The sequence below is a fragment of the Lucilia cuprina genome, chromosome 5, assembly GCF_022045245.1.
Source record: "Lucilia cuprina isolate Lc7/37 chromosome 5, ASM2204524v1, whole genome shotgun sequence".
Lineage (NCBI taxonomy): Eukaryota > Metazoa > Arthropoda > Insecta > Diptera > Calliphoridae > Lucilia > Lucilia cuprina.
In genome coordinates this window covers 624314-642916 of record NC_060953.1, presented here as the reverse complement: position 1 = coordinate 642916, position 18603 = coordinate 624314, and the positions used below count along the sequence as shown (strand labels likewise).

At 27.4% G+C, this 18603-nt stretch overlaps 1 long non-coding RNA gene across 1 annotated transcript in view; it reads left to right on the top strand.

The window, feature by feature from the left end:
• Positions 1-18603, top strand: part of LOC124420298 — a 137602-nt gene that overhangs the window by 95751 nt on the left and 23248 nt on the right. The window contains exon 4 of the long non-coding RNA XR_006941102.1: positions 5368-5471. This is a non-coding gene — a long non-coding RNA (uncharacterized LOC124420298). The remainder of the gene's footprint in view (positions 1-5367; positions 5472-18603) is intronic.

Genomic DNA, 18603 nt, shown 5'->3' with positions numbered 1-18603 from the left:
AATTATACAGAATTTAAAAGGAATGCATTTTTAAAATAAAAATTTACAGTTTTATTAATTAATAATAATTAAAAATAAAAATATTTTTTTTATTTATTGTAATTTTGAAACTCACCGCAATTTTACTAAAAATTAACAATCGGCAATATTTTCCATATTCCAATCATAAATGTTTACATACTACGTATACGTCATAATACACCCCAACGTACAAAAAGCTTTTGTAGGCCAACATACGTATGAGTAATATTTTTGCATCGAAATTAGATAATAATCATACTCATCTGTTTGCATAACTTATTTATTTACATATACAAGTTATTTAAAATTACTTATCTAAATAAAATATTTGTTTGTTCCTTTATATTTTTAACATTTATTTTACTTTGTTACTTTTTCTACAATAATTGCCATTTTTTATGATTATACTTTTTTGACATTATCAATTTAAACATACAAAAACCTTTATGGTATTTTGAGTAGCTCTGGCGGTATTTTAGTTGTTTTTTTTTTAACCTTTTCACTACTTTTAAATTATGTTTTTTCTACATTTCTATTATTTTTTATGTTCATGCTAAATTGCGTACTTATGTGCATATTAAACTAAATTTTATTGCAGACTTTTTTGTTTTTGCTGTTGCACACAAAGCGATTGCATGCATTTATAAATACGAAATAATGAAAAAAGTGAAAAACTTTACTAACAGAAAAACAAATATTCCAAGAACGGTTTATTTTTACTGCATGCCACATGTGTGCAACATGTAGCAAAGATAAACACAAAATTACAAAATTTGTACATGAGAAAAAAAATTGTGCTACTCTTTCTACTTTAGTTTTACATACTTATACCAGCATTCCAGTTTGTTTTATACATTTAAAAATACACTCCTACCAGCATTTGCAAATGGACAATTTAAAAAACTATATTTTTTTGTTATACCTGCGTAACCCAATTCAATTGTTACATAATTTTATCTATTTCTTTTTTGTTCTTTTTAAGTAATTTTTTAGTAATTTTCAGGATTATTTGTTTGAACAAAGTGTTGTTAACTACTAAAACAGTTAAGTGTTAAATTAACTATAATAAAGTAAAGATTTTTAAAAACGGAAAACTTATATTTCAAATAATATTTTAACAATTACAAACAATAAACTATTTCAACAATACCTAATCTTTAATTTACACAAATTAAATACCTAACTTTTAGCTGTTAACACCAATTTGTTATCAACAAAAAGAACTTTATTTTATTTTCATTTGTAAATTCATCATACCTTGATTTTATTGAATAACACTGATTTTATTTTCAATTTAATTTGTTGAAAATGTGATTAGTAACTTTTCTTGCTTTACTTATATACAAAAAAAAACTGCAAGGTATAACAAACTTTTTAGGACATTAACAACAAAATAAACAAATAAATAAATAAAAAAACATGACGTGTGTTAATGATGTTTCTCAATCAAAAAGTAAATTTCGAAAGTAAACAACACAATAACACAACAAAATTTGTTCGAAACCTGAAAAAGTAACATTCATTCATTTCATTTATTCTTTCCTAAATACAAAAGTTATTTAAATAGAATCAAGCAAAAAGTTAACTTAAAAAAAATCTGCCAGACAAGGTGGTTATAGTTAGTACAAGTACAATAATGAAAATAGGAAAAATAAGAAAAAAACAGCATAAAATAAATTATAAAAGAACACAAATTAATGCACAACAAAAAAGTTTTCTATGTATTTTTTTTTCTTTTTTTTTCTCCTCTCACTCACTTTGCTGCTTGTTACAGCAATAAAATCTGTTTTGATTGCAGTCATTTGTTAAAAAAATAACAATAAAATACTTTGTTCACTATAAATCCCCACTTAAAAGTCCCCACAACTAGAAATCACAAGACTAACAAGAAAAACTGTCTTCGTTCGTTTATTAAGACTTCTTTCTCTAGGAATGAAAGGAAAAAGCACAAAACTTTTACCAACAAGTATAAAACTTTAAGCATTAAATATGACAACAAATTCTAGGGATATTTTTAAATATGACAACCATACGACAGAGACAGACGGACAGAACATCTATAAGTTTAGTAATATTTTTTGGTAACAAATAAACAAGAAGAAAAACGAAATGAACCAAACATTCAAGCAACCGACATTAAAAATTTATTTTTCTTCTCTTATAGAAATAATCAACAATTTTTATGACATTATTAAAAAAAAACAACATAACAACACAACGTTAATTCACCGACAACCACACTCTCACTCATACGCCATATTGTAAAGTCAAATAAATTTCTTAAGTTTTAAAATTTTATTCAAACATTTTTATGTTCCAACAATAACTATTAAATTTGCTTTGTATTGCTTAGAATTTAACATATTATATACGATTTATTGTATAAACACGTGTTCGCATTGCCAATGGAATGCGGTAAATTTTGACAAATTATGTAGAATTATTTTCCTTAAAAAGTGCTATAGATATTTTCATTTGTTTGACTTTTGGCAGGTTAGTAATAAGTGTTTTAATCTATTATACCGGAGGTCGTGGGTTCGTTTCATACATATGTGTTTCTGATAAAAGAGCACGAAATAGTCCCTCTAGAGTCCTAGGTGGTATACTCCTTTCCAACTAACAAAGGTGTCTCTCCTTAGAGGTATTTTAATTCATAAATAGATGCATATATGTATTTATATTGTCTTACATTACAAACATTTCTCTAAATAAAAGTGTCTTCTCTTGATTTTTCTATATAAAAGTGACTTCGCTTTCAAACTTTCCTATAGAAAAGTGGCTTTGCTTAAAGACTATTTTGCATAAAAAACACTTCGTTTCTATATAAACGTTTCTAAGCGTAACACTGATTAAATTATTTTCTATTTAAAAGTGGCCATGCTTAGAAATATTTCTATAGACTTCTCGATAAAGTGTAATAGCTTAGGGACTTTTCTATATAAAGGACTCTTCGCTTAGACATTTTTTTCCACTTAGAATCTTTTATATATAAAATTTTCTTTGCTTAGAGACTATCCTATTGAAATGTGTCTTCACTTAGATACGTTTCTATAGATAGGTGTCTTCGCTACAAGACTTCTCAAAAGAACAGGATTTTTCCTTTTAAAAAATAAGTATAGTCAAATTTATTCTTTCTTATAAAACTTTTTTATAAAAAATATTCTGCTTATAAAAACTTCTTCAAAACTTGAACCTAATTGGGCAAATATGTTTGTAACCCTGTCTACACAATAAATTGTTTTGCTGCTTTTGACCATAAAAACTTAGCAAAAAGTCCTTTTTATAAAATAAATTATTCTTGTTATAAAATTTTATTCTGAAACACACTTAAATTCTTATTATTTAAATAATTTCTTAAGCTGCACATTAACTACAGTAGCAATTTTATTATGGCGCAAAATCTTTCTGCCACTTTCTCATTAAGCGGCTGTTAATTTATTTATGCTCTTCTTTTTCAGTTCTTATAAATAAATTTTTACTTCAACATTGCCACCACGTTGTTCTACTTTGACAAGTAGAATGAAACAAAAATAATAGAAGCGTAATAAAGAAAAAGTGTTCAAATGCCATTGGCAATTGGCATTTAATGTTTATTATAAATGTGGACTTTGTGTGCTCTATTAAATTATTTATACTTAAATATACACTTTTTTTAAACAACGAATATAAAATATTAAAAGTTTTACTTTTTAATAATGTGGCAGCATATTGTGTAGTTGTTACTGTCGTTGATATCGTTGTTGTATTTGTTGTTATGATTGCAATAATAACTTTTCTTAACTGAAAGGCATAAAACTTTTAGCAACCAAAAAAATTATATTGTTTTTATTATAGCAAACGCTAAAGTGGCATTAAACTTTTACATTTAAATATTTATTATTTTAAAATTAAGAAATAAGTACAATGAGCCGTAAGACTGTCCTACAACTGACTTATGAAACGAGAATAAACCGTAATTAAATTGTGAACAAAAAGAGTGATAATAATTTGTAAAAAAAATATCTGGTTTAATATTAAAATTATGACTTCAAAATATTTAAAGTTGTAAGAAAACATTTTTAAATTGATACAGTTGAGATATTAAATTATGGGCTATTCGTTTCTAAACTTTGAAATTACATTCTAAAATAGTATTTTTCCACAATTTTCAAAAAAAAAAGAAGTTCGGTTTAATAAATTTTTATTTGCAGCATAAGAATAAATCATTTTATCAAAATCTATATGTAGAAATTTATGTAAGAGTATAGGTAGGTGACATGTATAAAAGTATTGCAAGTTGCATCTATTAGAAACTAAGTTTAGGTAACTATAACCATAAAACTTGACCACAATAAATTTTCAGTATCTGCAATCTAAAAGAGGAAATGCAGTATTTTTTAATATTAAAAAAATATATTTGAATGCAACACCAAAGAAGAAAAGAAAAATATTCGTTTAGATGCAACCTTCTTCTATTCATTATTTGTTTCATGCATTATTTTCGTATGATTTAAAGTATCATCCTAAAACTTGGAAATTGGTTTACCACAAAAGTTTGTTATTACTTGACTAAATTACTATAACTACTAACAACTTGCAACAACTAACAACAACTATTGGTATGTATGGTAGACTAACAAACTTCACACAAAGTTGCCTTTTATCTACACTTGTACATATGTTTGTTTAGAAAAACTAATATGAACTAAAACAACAAAATAGAAAGTCTTTAGTTAAATAATTTTAAAAATCAAGTAGAAAAAAAGTTTATAGTATTTTAAGAGGAAATTGATTGACATTTTCTATGATTATATTATGCATACACATACATACAATTATATAACTGTATCCATATAGGGTTAATGTGGTAAACAGAATATTGCAACAAAAAAATTAAAAAAAATAATAGATACTAAGGATATTTTGTTTTCAAAATATTTTCTCTTGTCATTTTTTGATTATTTTTCTATCCTTAAAATGTTTGCTTGTATGTTTAAATTATACTTTATTTTTTTCAAAATTTCTACTTATATCTGTATGTGTTTTTATCTGAACTCATATGTTCATATGCATACATTTATTCAACCATGATTTAATTTTGTCAATTTCTTGTGTGCTGAATTTTGTATCCTAAAAAGTGTTTTTGTTTGTTTGTTTTTAGGCAAAAGCCAAAGGTGTAGAACATTTGTATACCTCAAGGGTTACTAACGTACAACACATACAAAAGTTTGATTACAATACAATAGCAACAAGAAATCAATGTAAATGTAACCCAGTGAAAAAATGATATTAATTGTAGAATAATTATTTTCTTCTATATTTTTTTAAGCTTTTAGTTAAAAAATTAATTTATTTTTTATTTTACAGATTTCGTTTAATATCATTATTAAATGATGTTGCAATTACAACTAATGAAGTCCAGTTCCAGTTTCATTGCTCTTGTATAAAAAGGATTATGTTTTAATGATCTGGTAAGTAATAAATTTATTTTCTACAGTACATATTTTTATTTGGTACATGAATTTGTAAAATGCCCATATTTTACACGGAATTTATAATTTTAAAAAAAGTTCCAAATAGTTTTTAATATAATTTTATAAAATTCCAACCTTAACATGTTTACATTAAAATTTTTCAGTACAATTCAAAAAGTCTCAAATCGTAGTTTTCTTCAATAAAAATAAGCAATACGCAATTGACTGGGTTGCAACAATAAATGTCCTTAAAATAGACAAACTTGTAGTTTGAATGACTTTTTCCATCAAATTGTTTTGTATACCCTTCGTGAGAAAGGAATATATATGGTTGTCATTCCGTTTGTTATTTGCTCAATACAATTTTCGACTTATTGATATATGTAGATCGTTGAACTATGTTCATCTGTCTGGCAGTTGAAATTATTCCAAAATTTAATAATTCTATCAGACATACATTCGATAAATTTTCTATTTAAATGAAGGGTATATACGATTCGGCTTAGCCTAATGTAGCGCTATTACTTCGATTAAACATACAAATACATAAATACTCATTCAACAGTGACAAAAGTGGCAGCACAAGAAATAAGCTTAAGTATATAACATGCATATGTGTTAGAATATTTTTCTTGTTATTTTGCAAGTTTTTATTTGGTAGTAAGTAAAAGAAAAAGTTCAGACAAAAAAATCATTTACCACTTTTGAAGACAGAAATTGTTTTGCAATTTTCATACAACTACTGTTTAGGAAACTTTTTTTTATAGATTTGTTTAACGTTAGCATACGATTTTCCAATTTCTTGTTGATGACATGATAAAATTTCGTTTGTTTTCATTCCCTTCTGTGCTTTAAATAAAAGAAAGATATAGAACTAAAGATAAAAAGAAAATTTGGAATTATTGAAAGCAGTAAAGAACTTTGTTGCAGCAAATAGTTTTGTTTTGCTTTTGGATATTATGACATTTTTGCATACTTTTTTTCTTTTACAAACATTTTATTGATAATACTTTAGTCTCGAAACTTTGTTGGTTTATTTCTATACTAAAAAAGTATTTTTGTATTTAAGCAATAATAAACCTAAAGTAAAAGTAAAGAAAAACAAATTACTACAACTTTAACTATTTTTTTCATCGAATATTTCTTTCTTGTTCTCTATATTTCCAATTCAATTTATATTTTGTAACTAATTCTATAATACTTAATTCCTTTGTTCTAGTTTTTATTTTATTCCATTTTGTTAAAATCCTTTATTTTAGTTACAAAAATTAATGACTGCGTCATTTTATTTAAGACCTCTACTTATCAATTTGTTTTATTCATTAGCTTTTTCATTACTTCTATTTTGTCATCATTTCGTTTTATAGAAAAAATACATATTTAGCTAGGAGTTCCTCTGGGCTGTGTTCCATTTTTATGTAGTTTCCATTCTAACCGCTGTAATAATTTATATGTTAAGCCAATTTTAAATTGTTAAAATTACCATTTTACAGTGTTAAATAAAAATTAATTACAGCCATTTATTGTTACGCTAACAAACCGAACCAAAACCCACCTTTATCCATCTGTTGGCTATAGAAGAGAAATTTGTTCGAAAAGGAGACTAGAGAAATTTAAATTAAATATATCACAAGGTGTATAATCTGCTGAAATACTTAAACAGGGAGGTAGTAGTTTCAAATGATAGAATGAATTTTGAGTCCAGACCAGAAGTCGCTAATTAAACTTAATTAACTTTTTGGTTAACATGGACTGCTATGTATACCAGTGGTTGACATAAAGAGAAAATAAAGAAAAAAACGCTAAAGATGTGTCAACTGAAGATCATTTTTTCTACACATTTTCAAATCAATGATAAATTGATTAACTGAACGTTATGCTATAAATTTTACACATACGGAAATATATTCTATCTAGCTCCCACTACCTACCCCTTTAGATTTTCAAGTTTTTAAAATACTTTTAACACGAGATAAATATTATGTCTACTGTAGCCTTTTCCTTTGATTTGTTCCTGTTTTTCGAACAGCACTGTTCAACTTTAGTTGTATCTACATAAAAACTAGTTAAACAAAAACTAATGTGTCATAATTACCCGAAAATAAAACAACAAATAAAAATTTAAGACCACAACCTAAACTAACAGCAACATAGTTAAACAAACAGGCAAATAGGGCTACTACCAGCTATGCAGAAGCAGAGAATCCCATTCCATAGCTGATTCATTGTTAACATGTCTATCAGTCGCTCTCTGTAAAATTAGACTAAATAAAACTAAAACGCACAATAACAGGGAAAACGGCATAATCATCAGAAGCATCTACTACTGGTTTCTAATTTGAATGAATACGTTAAGGGTTTTTTGTGCTGTTGTTGTATATTTTTTCTTCTTTTTTCCAAATAGATGTGTGTGTGTAATTTGTGTGTGCAATAAAAGCAGCCTGGACTTTTGGTTTTCTAGCTAATTTAACCGTTTGGGAATTGTATAAAAGTGCTTTGTCATAATCAGCTCAAGGCAAGGTGGTTAACAAAGCTACTGGTACCGACTACTCACTTGGCTATAAAATACATCTAAATGCTGTAGAGCAAAAAAACTTTTACTTCCTCTTATTTTGTTCATCTTCTTGGTGTTTTTTTTTTAACATTTGTTGACTTGATAATAGGCTGTCACATAATTAGGTTGTAAATTTTCGGTTACCATAAAAGTAGGAAAAATTTCTTTGTTGGCCGTTATTTTTATACATTTTCATCATCACCATTACCACCCCCAGCCATTCCCTAAACAAATTTATGCCAATGTAAATTGAAAAAAATAATTGTAATTTAGCAAACAAAAGGCAGATAGTATAAGCGCCATTAAACTTAACAGAGATAATCCTCCTGGTTGGTTCGAAAAACAAATGAAAATAAAATAAAACAAAAAAAATGAATTGTACAAAAACAAATGTAGAAAAAAGTATGTTAAAGTCCATTTAACAAAACAAAATGATAAAAAGTTTTATTCAAAATTATAAAAAATAAGTAAATTTATTACTGGCCAACAACTGGCGAGAAAAAAATTATACAAATACAAAGAAAGTAATAGTGAGGAAGACATTATCGGTCTAAACATTGTTATCTTATTTAAGAACTTCTCCATTTCAGTTTCCTTAAGACATAATTAGCACAGACAAACTCCCACATGTTGACGCACACACACACACATTCAGTTGAAAGTGGCACAAAATTAAGCCAACAAACCATCATTGGAAATTAAAAGAAACCACAAATTGTTTCAAAAAAAAAAAAGTAAAAAAAAAATAAAATAAAAATGCAAACACAAGTAATTCTTGATTAACAAACATTGTACTAAAACACATACTTGGTGGCGTCTTGATGACGCCCAGATCATATCTGAGTATCTATCAAAGTATTTAGTACTTACTTTCTTTTATATTTTTGTTTCTTTGTTTGCAAAACACTTCCACGATTACACCAACGAACGAATATATTTGTTAAAGTATAAAAAGCTGAATAACAGCTTCACAATTGCTGACAGTATTTTCCGGAGATAAAACAGTCCTTGAGTCAAGACCAATCAAAACATGTTAAGAAAGTAAATGTAATTTTAGGGTCAAGCAAAAAAAAAACAACAACTAAAACGCCACTACTTAGTAAATAACAAAAAAATTATCATGTTTTTTTGCATTACACGTTACTTTTATGATACTCTCAGAAAAAAATATTCGTTTTTATACCTTGCGCCACTGTAATGGAGAGGGTATTATGAATTTGTGCTGATGTATGTAACACTCAAAAATATTAAACTTTAAATTATACCAATCGGCCCAGAATCACTTTCTGGGTCGATTTAGCTATACCCGTCTGTCCGTCCGTCTGTCTTTGTGTCCATGTAAAGCTGTGCGTACGCCACAGATCGCAATTTTGTGCAATAATGAAATGATGAAATTTGGCACATAATCTACTTTCGACCATTGACAAACGCTATTGAAAATAGTTGAAACTTGTTATTGAGCCCATAATTATGTTAAATGTTCCAGTATGTCAACAAAAATCAGAAAAAAAAATTTTTTTTACTGATTTTTTTAAATGATCGGGCCTCATTTATAAACACTAATAACACGCAGAAATTCTACATAAATAACATTGATGTAAACGTAAATTCCTCTGCCAACATAAAGATAGGCCCATATTCACTCTCAACCCCATAAAAGTCTCACGCTTTATTATACAATATATAATAAACATTGTATCAATATACTTATTTTGGATGCGGTCAAGAATTTTGCTACAAAATATTATTTTTAATTTTAAAAAATAATTCTAAATTTTTCACTGAGTGTAATCTAGTATAATCATTCTGCGAGTGTTTTTCTGCAAACAGGACAACTAAATATCGTAAACATCTTTAGTGTCCCCAGTGTCTAATTTTTAAGATACTCTTATTTTGTTATTATATATCCTTGTTGCTTTTGTTGTCTATATAAAAAATGTTGCGTTGTTGCTGGTTGTATTATTTTTATTTTTTCAGACGATTTGCAAGTAAATAAAGAGATTAGCATAGTTTGTGTCCCTGGCATTGGACAGGCGACAATTTGTTGAACGCTGGGTTATGTGTAAGATACTTTATAAATATAAACTATTTATGTGAGTCTGTATATGTGGATATGTAACAACATTAGTTAAATTCACACAAAAGCTAGCTACTAAAAAAAAATATTTAAATAAAAATATCATCATACTAATGAAGAGTGATATGGGATTTTTTCTTTAAAAGTAAAAAAAAAAACAAAATGAATGAGTAAAAAATTCTTCTATAAAAAAGATGTATTAAAACTAATGATGATAAATTCAATATGACTTTAAGCTACATTTAGCACTCCTACTCGCCATTTATATTCAATAAATTTACCCGCATATTTACAGTACAAATACACCAGTCAGTATTTGTTGTGTAATGTAGCAGTTTTTAAACATTTTGTTTGTTTTTGTTTATTTTCAGTGGCAATGTGACTAGCTAGAGTAAAGGACACTTTAAACACATTGCTTACAAGTCATTTACTAAAGCAACAAACATACATTTAGCGAATTTCTCATTTTTAATGTTCTTGTGTCTCCATTGTAAATATGTATATTTATGGGTATGAAAGTATGTATGTGTACAAAGCTTGTGAATAATATGCCTTTTTATGCTCTTTTTCCCACCAAAGTATGTCTGTCTGGCCCTTCGTTCGTCTGTCTGTACAAACTAACGACCAGGTTTAACTTAAATTACATGCAAACTTTTTTCTTTATTCAAAATTTTTGTCGTTGTTGTTTGCCATAAACTCCAACTCCAGAATGTTTAACGCCTTTTGTGCAACATATAATCGCTGCTAACATGTTGACAACAGTGATTTATGCTCATCGTCGGCATTTAAATTGTTATGTTGCCCAAATAAATGTTCACACTCTAAAATCAAGGCACGCGTATATAAAATGTTGTTTGTTCCTCATGCTGCAGGCAGTTACACGTTTTTTCAGTTTCTTTCTTTTTGCATTATTTTTTAGGTTTTTCATTTTTATTTTGCTCTTTTCACACACAAAGCAACATAATTTTTGTATGCGTGTGAACCAACAAACAGCAACAACATGTTGTAACAAAAAGATATCCTGGTTTATATGGCGGTGTCCAGTTTAATTTTTATTTTACAACCTGGCAAAAAGGACAACGAAAATTTCACCCGCATAACTCTCACCTGTAAAAGTTCGTTTTTTTTGTCATCGTCGTTGCTGTTGACAATGTTTTACACTTGGTTTCAGCAGCGTTTATTTTTAAATAAAATTGCGTGTGGTGGAGCCGTGTAAAGGCTGGTATGGAATGACTCTGCTCCATGTTGGTTATTTGTTAGGATGTCGGACTTTTGTTTGTTGTTGTGTTGTGCACCTAATTTCTGGACAAAACGAAAAAAAGTTTTACGCGAAAAACACATGTTAAGTGTCACAGATTGCCATTGTTTTGTAGCGTATTTTTTTATTTTTTGAGTTCGGTTTTGCTTTTGCTCACCCACATAAACTGAAAATCTTTTGTGTTTTAGCACAGATAAACTTTGCTGCTTAAAAGTTTGTACAACTGTTTTTTTTTTGCTTGTTTTGAAGGTAATTTTTCAAGAAATATCATAAACTTTTCCATCCAATATTTCCATTATTTTATGAGTTTGTATTTGTATTCGTGTGTTAAGTGTTTGGTGCAGGAGTCATTGGGGGAATGTTGGAAAATTTTTGGCTTTCATTCAACATATTGTAAAGCACATCCATCTTATACTTAGTGCTCCATTTGTTTTTTAGAAATATCCGGACTAAGTTTTTCTACTTTTTTATATGATTTTATATTTTCTTGTTATTATATTCAATGTTTTTGTTCATGTAGTTGTTTGGCAATAATCAGACTATTAATGCGTTTAAAATTAATGCGTCATTTGTCATCAGATTTACTGGACTAATTTGAAAAGTTTCAATTGAGTACATTTCATAAAGTGCAATATAAAGAGTAATAAAATTTTTAAAATTGTTTTTAATAATGCAGTTGAAGCGTGACCAACTAGGAAAGATAATTTTCATAAAGCTTATAATTCAATACTGTAGTTTAGGTCACAAGTATATATGTCTATCGAATCACACCAAATTACAAATTTGATAATGTTCGACAAAAATCTAGAATATTCTGTAATGCCAAAGTTTGTTCTGTTGACATTTAAAATAACATTTGAAAAATGTAGTAGTTAACAGTCACAAATTATTATTCTTAAATTGGTAGAAACTGAGGTTTAGTTAATAAACTCTACTTGCATAAGTTCTTATCCTTACAAGTCTTTTTATCATTTGGTCACATCTCGTTTATCCTTTACATTTTTATCATAATTCATTTAGTTTTAGTTTATTTGCATATTTTTTATTTCCATTGTACTGCAATATACCAATGAACTACTAAACTGTACAATTTTAATATAAAAATTCCACTATATACACAATTTTATTACCATGGCTCATATTTTGTGGAATTAGAGTTTTTCGTTTCTTGCACTTATTCATTTCCCGAGAAATTGGGATTCATTTTAATAAAAAAAAACAATTTACATAAATATTTATAAAGTTATTAATAATGTATTATTGGTTTATTTATAACTAGCACAAACCATCAACAAGGGACAGTTTCATTAAAGTTTTCTTCACCAAACTCCTGTTATAAATCATTGATAAATTTGAAATATAAAAAGATTTCGAATATTGTTTTTATTATAAATCCAAATAAAACAATTCCCAGGTTTATGGAAATTAAATTTTTACAGAATTTCTTTGAATTCTAATGAAAAACTCTATGTGCAACATACAACTGTACACTGCTGCAAGAGTAGTTCTCCATAAAACCAAGAAACTTATGCGGAAAACATACAAATGAAACGAAATGAAACTAAAGCCATTCGAAGTAATTTTTTATATCTTTTTATTTTCAATGTATGTGTGTTTTGTGTTTTTTATAAGTTTTTTTATGTATATTGTAGAGTATTAATTTGAATTTAGATTTCCCGCGTGGAAGTTATTCCTTATGAAACAAAACTGTAAAAAAGGAAGAAAACAAAAATAAGTGAGCACTGGGCTGTGAGCGTGCTGGGCTGATGTGGTAAAGTACGATTGTATCTGTGTATATATTACTGCAATAAGGCAACAAGCAACTAATATACAAACACAGTTACGAACAAACCAAACGTATTCAAAAATTAAACGAAATGACAATAACGGAAAACGCAGACACGGACTTCCGTTTGAGCCAAAATGTTAAAAGTACAACGACTCCTTGGGGACAATTTTTGTCAGCACATGCCGTTTACTATTCAAAATAATATTAAAAAATATACACCAGTAACAACAAGAAACTTTAAAAAGTATTTGCGAAATTTTTCTATTTACAACTAAAAGTGCGAATATGTATATCAGCAACATGCTTGTGTTTGTGTGTGTGTGACAACTACGATTATTAGTGTTTTTAATGTGACTTTTTAGTTGCCTTTTACTCACCTATAAACTAATGCAAAGTTGTAGTGCCTTCTAAGATTGTGCAGTTTAGTTTTTGCAATTTTTATGATTTTTTTTTGGCAACACATTACAAAACTAAAAACCTAGTTATTTTTGCTGTCTTTCTTTTTATTATTTTATCTACGGATTTAACATTAACATTATTGCATTCATTCGAAAGTAGAATGTTAAGAGTGTGAGAGTTTTGCGTTGCTCGTCTATCGATATCATCTTTCTAGAGCTTTAAATATTCGCAGAATTTCTTTATATTTTTTTAAGGGTAATGTTATCTTTGTATTTTTCCGTTGTTTGGAATATTATTTGAACACCCTACCATAAAAATGTTGGTAAAGTTATGAGTTTATATTTAATGCAAACTAGTTTGATTTCTTCTTCGATTTTCTATTTTATTTTAATCCCTTGTGATCTCAGTTGCTACAAACTCATAAAAGCAACCTTCTATATAAACATAGTTCTCGTATTATGAAGTCTTGATAGTATGAGGACCTTAAACTAAGGAAAGTTCGTTTTTCCATGCTGATCGTACAATTATATTGCAGGGATATTTATATAGACATTAAACAAGAATGTCACTCCGTTGTTCGGAATATTATTACAGCACTCTATCATTAAAATGTTGGTAAATTTGTGATTTTATATTTAAAGCAAACTAATTTGATTTCTTCTTCGATTTTATTGGTTTTTAAGTTGTTTTTTCCATGCTGATCATTCAGCTAGTTTTCAGGAATATTAAGCTAGAATATCATTCACGAACTTCTAGTTTAACTTCGATATGAGTAACCAATCGCTTTAAGTGAGTAAACTGTCTTTAGTAGAGTGGTTTTAATTTTTTTTTCTTTTATGCCTCCAGGGTTAAATTGGTCGTATTATAAAATCTGGTTGGTTGGCAGACTGGTAGCAGTATAAATATGTGTGTAAATGTTGGTAACAGTACTTTTTTACACAAATTCCTATATATAAAGTTTAGGATAGTTGTTATTGTAATACAGTATTTTGTATTTATGCAAAGCATTAGTTAGCTACACCATACTAGTTTTTGAAGCAATAATGGGTTATAAAGTCTTAGGGTTTGCTGTTTTTTATAAAAAACTACTTTTTATTACATTTTTTCTAGTTACAAAGTTTTTTTACACTACTCTTAGTTTCTTTCAGTGCGGTTAGTTATATTGTTATTTAGTGGCTAATAGTTGTTGCACTAGTTATTGTTGTTGGATTTCAAATAATTAGAGCATAAAAATATGTTTTTATTACATTTTATATTATTATGCAACTTTAATGAAAGTATATTAGCAAAACACACTTTAATTTTGTAAAATAAAATGAAAAACTTCCTTCTCTGTTTATATTATGAATAAATTAATTTAATAGTTCTGCGTCTATAAAACAAGTAAATGAAAATAAACGTCAGGATCTTTTATTTTATTTATATACCTATGTATACATTTCTTCCTGCCTTAACCTTTCAAAACAATTAACACAACAACAAACAATAATTAACATTTTAAGGATTAAAGACATTTTATTGCTTTATTTCTAATTATTGGCAATCTTCAGTTTAATTTCTTTTTAATTGCCAACACAAGCGTTTTAAACCGAAACTAAAAATGGAATCAAGCCAACCGATAAGAATTAATTTAAATTATTATTTGTATTTTTTGTTTGGTAGCTGCTTTAATTTTTTTGTCGTATACAAATATAAAACTTATTTTAAATTGCTGTTGGTCGCACTGGTAGTATAAAAACATTCATTCATTTAATTAAAAGCTATAAGCAACAATGATTGGTTTCAATCGCCATTCTCATTTTCGTCAGCATCTACTTCAATGCTTTTGACCAGCACTGGCAATGCTTTTGACCAGCACTGCAAGTTTCCATACAATAAACTGTATATTTGTATGAATCCAATAATATGTTTTTAAATAAAAGTTTGTTGAAAATTTATATTGTCGCTTGAATAATTTTGCCAATTTGGATTTTTAATAGTCCACGTAGTTTGATTGGTTGGTTTTAACAGTCATCACAGTGTGTATGTGTTTACAGTTTATACAAACAGACAGTTAAATAACCTGCAATTCAGGGACTAGTACATATGAATCAAAGACCACTGCTTATCAACAAATATTTACGAAATTCTTTTGTCAATTCCATTATAGAGAGATCTTTTGCGAGAAAAGTCACACTGAGAGTCACTTTGAATTGTATTTTTTTAAGAAAAGAGTTTTGTCTAATTTCAATTTTATATCCATGTCTAAACCTTAATAATGTATTTCTTAAGCATAATGAAAACTTGAAAAGATTTACTTTTTAAACTGTAGGGTACCTATATATGTATATACCATCGTACTTTTATTTGTTCACTTAAATGTGTTGTAGTAGAGTTGTTACTCATTTAGCCACTGGAAAAAGTGGTAAAGTCATAGCTTGAGCATGAAACATAGCATGACTAGTAGGTGGTTCTGATTCTTGTTGTCGAGGAGTTTATAAAAATATAAATTTAAAATAAATTCAATAAAGCAATTGAGAGAACATTTGAATCGAAATGTAAAGCGTGCTACAACAATATCATAATTCTAATTTAATTTTGACAAACAAAATGTTATAAGAAAACATCTTTGCATACACTGTATAAAAAACAAAAATGCATTTATACCCATTGTGCATACTTTTTGATTTTAAAAACTTTAGAACGACTGGTCTTTGGAAATATTTCACAACCAAATGTTGTACGAACAGTCCCTGACGTAGAGCATACAATTGACCAACTGTTGTTGCATGATTGACTGCTGTTGGCTTAAAAATTACAGAAAAAAAAAAACAAATTTATCCAGTGGAATCGTACACTTGTATGTTTGATTGAGTATTTAATAGTGTATAGCGGTGAGGGAGCGTGTATGTTAGCATAGAGTATCTGAATGTGTAAGTATGTGAATATAAGTGTGTTGTCATCAATCATCAAAGCATTACAATGAAAAGTGTTAATTGGCAATTATGTATAAATTTATTCAGGCAAAAATATAATCAATCCAATCATCTACATATACAAAAACAGGTTCATTTAACATACACACACACAAATTTGAATACAGTTTTTTTTAATTTTTATTCAAAAATATGAAATTTACATGGTAACACATGTTACTTATAATTGTTTTGCCATTTTTTCCATTTATATTTTGGTTAACTGTTTCTGTAAGCGAAGTAAATCCTCCCTCTTAGTCACTAAAATATTTGGTTTTATTTTAAAGCCAATTAAAATAGTACATGTGTAACTACTACCAAAAACAAATTAAAAAAAATCAAATTTACAACAAATTAATTGAAAATCCATTACAACAATTTATGTTTTATATTCAAACTAATATTAACACAGCATGATGGAAAAAACCACAACAATTTACAAAACATAAAAAAAATTAAAATAAAAAATATTAAATAGAAACGAACCACGACAAACTGTGGTCCAGACTTGGAGAATTTTTGTTAATTTTAATTAAATAAATTTTGCAAATTTATGCAAATAAAATATTACAAAACAAAATATATTACAATCCAAAAAAATCTTCTCCCTACTGTTTTGTAACCATAACAAAATCAATTTAGATCCAATTTTATTTTTTTCTTATTTTGAGTGGAAAGGGAAATTCTTTAAAACAATATGCTCTTGTCTTTAATATTGTATATGTAGCATTGTGTTCCCATGTCACACTTTTTAATTGAAACCAAAATGTAGGAAATTGGAAAATGTTTTTCTCATGTATATTTATCATTTATTTACCCAACAAAGAGGAAAATCATTTCACAAGTAATTCATTTTTGATGTTATTATTTTGATTTCTTTCTACGCTTACATTTTTAAAGACTTTCTCCTCCAGAGACAGTCATCATTATAAATATTTATGCAAACATATGTGTATACAAACATAGACATATATATACTTACATACATAAGTATAAAATAACTTCAAAATACACACAGTATAGTAGAACAACGAAAATTTCGCCACAAATTGCTTACGATTGAAGTCAAAATGTTATTTAGTTGGATATTATTCTTTAAGTTTATCCCTCGTTATTTTACTGTTTCAATTTTGATATTTTCTTGCAAGTTAACATTTGACTTGCACCTAAAAAATAGATTTTTTTAATTATATTTAAATATTTAACCTATTGCATGAACATAATCATATACTATGGTTATTAGATCTTACAATGTTGTCAGAAAAATGTTCAAAAAATGTCTAACAACCATGTCAACTTACAATTTTTCTGCCAACATTGTAAGTTCTGACATTCGTGTTTACATAGCTTTATTACCCTAAATATGTCTTAAATTTTTAAACGTAAATCTTTGTTGGGCCACGACTAATGTACATTTGTTATTGTATGTGACTTGTTTGACTGTCTGGTTGCCAATTTCCATAAAAACAATAAGAAAACTCTGCGACGCGTTAAATAACAAAAATATTACGCATCAGAGAGAAGGAAAATATTGTCTTATTTGCTTTTATGCAAATATTTTCCATACATACACATACTGAAACGTATGTATGTAACTTAGAGAATAACATTAACCCATTTTATGTGAAAATACAAGAATCTTAAGGTTTTCCTAGCTGTCCGTCAATCCATGTGTTCGTCTGTTTGAAAGACAAGAAGAACTAAACGTCTAAAATGTTCCTAAAGTAAGGTAAAAAAATTTGTTTTATGTTATAAATAATTTTTTAAACTCTGTAGAGCTTGGTTTACAATTAAACCAAGTATTCCATTAAAGGCTCTATTCTGAAAATCACTCTAATATTGCTATTAATAACGATATATTATAATGAAACTAGACATAAATGTAGTAAATAATTAAAAAGCTGTAATTAGCTAAATGATCGAATAACTAGGTCCATACTTGAAATTCGGTTGTCTAATTTTTATCACGTTTTAATTGATGTATAGTTTTTTTACAATATCTAGGAAGATTCTGTTCGCAAAATATTTAGTGCCACTTAATAAAATCAAAAAATAAAATAAAAAAGGTTAAAATCTACGACCATATCTTTGGATAATT